Here is a 2,107-nt window from a genome sequence, read left to right as displayed (position 1 = left end):
GACACCGTTGTCCTCATTTTCATACCTTTCCCTAACAGTTCCACAACACCTCTATAACTCTTGATCGATGCCCTTGTTTTGACCCTCACATTTTTCGACCTGTCCTTCCCTACCCTATCACCATTTCCCTTCTGATTGTGGCCACTTCCATCGTTTTGGTTAGTCAATTATTGTCGCACCCCTCTTTTTTGATTGACCAATCCGACTGCAAAGCTAATCTCCATCGAATCGTTTCCCTGGTCAAAGGTGATGCGGGGTGGGTTGTTGTAGGCCATAGTGATATTGTTTTAAGAAAAATATATATGCATTATAAATATATAATTATATTATATAAAATTTTAATTATATAATTATATTAAATAATTTTATAATTAATTTAATTAGGCCGATAGGCCTTCCTATGCATCAATTTTTCGTCAACACTTTTACCCTGCTCCGTTCGATCATGTTAGACAATTTCAACCGTTGATTTGAAGCGTGCAAATCGTGCTTTCTGCTGTTGATTTTTAGGCTGATAGGTTTTGACATCTGTCTACTGGGCTGCATGCATGCCCTTACTTCAACCGCAAGTACCGTTGGAAAATCCCTAAAAAGAAGAAAGAAAGGTCGCATTGAACTACACAAAACGCACATCATTTTTAGGAGCAGAGCGCGTGAAGCTTTTGCAGCAATGATAGCCATGGACGAACAATACGAATACTTGGCAGGCCGAGCGAGAATCCCCGACAACACACTTCTCTACACCATTTTCCCGGACTTCGCATTATCAGACTCGATGTCAGCCAAAGAAACCGAGCCCGGATTGAAAAGAACTCCAAGTACAATGTCTAGACACAATTTCAGATTTCGCTAACGATTATATATGGCAACACGAATCATTCAACCTTCAACCTGCTGTAACCTCATCGTGTCCCTATACTCTCAATTCCAATCTCTGGGACTCGAATCCGCGGGCTTCCATTCCCCATATTCACGATAGGCTCAAGTACGGAGACAACGTAGAGGACGAATGGTTGGTGGTCTTTATTCTACGCGAAATCATGAAATGCATACCTAGTTTTGGCGAGGGTTTGGGATGGATCTGGCCATAAAACAGCTGGAACAGGGTTTTTATCCAGCAGGGAGAAATTCACTTTCTGCCTTTGTCCACTTCTGCGGGAGAGGTTTACCATTTACCGGTGAAACCCTCAGTATGGGACTATTTGCGGGCTCTCGTGGGTGGTTTTGTGCAAACTAGAACTAGTGATGTTGTTTAGAACACTATAAACAGTCGTATTAAAGGTTATCCTGATATAGCTAGGGTTAACATGCATAGGGTCAGGGTTTGAGTTCCTCTGAGCGTGACTCAGTTTTTGAAGCACGAGCCGCACTTGCTTTCTAAGGCGGTGGAGGACTTTTATGAATGGGACGTGGATTCCATGAAGGCAGTGTCTCAGATGGAGAAGTTTTTGGGCAATAAGGAGATGGTAGATGTCTCTGTGAGGAAGTCAAGGGCCATGTATGCTCATCTTGTGCAACAAGCCATTCAGGCACTGCGTTGCTATCCGATGCCGCCTCTGTCATCTCCAAATTACAAGGAGGCAGAACTGGTTATGAAGATAAGTTGTGGATTTCAGATGATGTATCAGCATAGATCGCATTATCAATAAGAGATGGAGAATGCCGAACTCAGACTAAGTGGCTCAGGGGTTGCTGAAGTCCAAAGCTCGGCACTAAAAGCAGCGAGGAGTAGAGATATTGGATGGGAGGCATTCAGGAGAAGCTTCGAGAACATGGGTTATTTTAGGGGTCTTCTTGAAGGTTCGAAGGAGCATAAGAAGCTCATGGATGAAGCATTGGACTATTACAGAAATACCACACTCTTCTCGAGAGTCAGGTAAGCTTAATTTTTTTATCATAGATGATCCATCTGATGCGCTACCTCCTCAATTTAAGTACACATTATCAACAGTGAGAAACGTCATAAAACCAGATAATTTCTTTTATTTATTCTATATCTGGCAACCTATTTTTTTTACATGGATGGTAAACCTGGAAAGGATATCTACCCACCCTCATACATTTGAGCGAAGAACTGGTACCTTGCCAGCACCATACCATAATCTGC

At 42.5% G+C, this 2,107-nt stretch overlaps 1 pseudogene; it reads left to right on the top strand.

Moving 5' to 3' along the window:
• Positions 1-679: 679 nt before the first annotated feature.
• Positions 680-1,880, top strand: LOC149192016 (protein ecdysoneless homolog pseudogene; annotated as a pseudogene).
• Positions 1,881-2,107: the final 227 nt, after the last annotated feature.

The sequence above is a fragment of the Pinus tabuliformis genome, chromosome 2_2 (assembly GCF_031772625.1).
Source record: "Pinus tabuliformis cultivar Carrire ecotype Pingquan chromosome 2_2, CPIR1, whole genome shotgun sequence".
NCBI lineage: Eukaryota > Viridiplantae > Streptophyta > Pinopsida > Pinales > Pinaceae > Pinus > Pinus tabuliformis.
The sequence above is the reverse complement of the archived record's forward strand: the minus strand, read 5'-3'. Positions and strand labels throughout refer to the sequence as shown.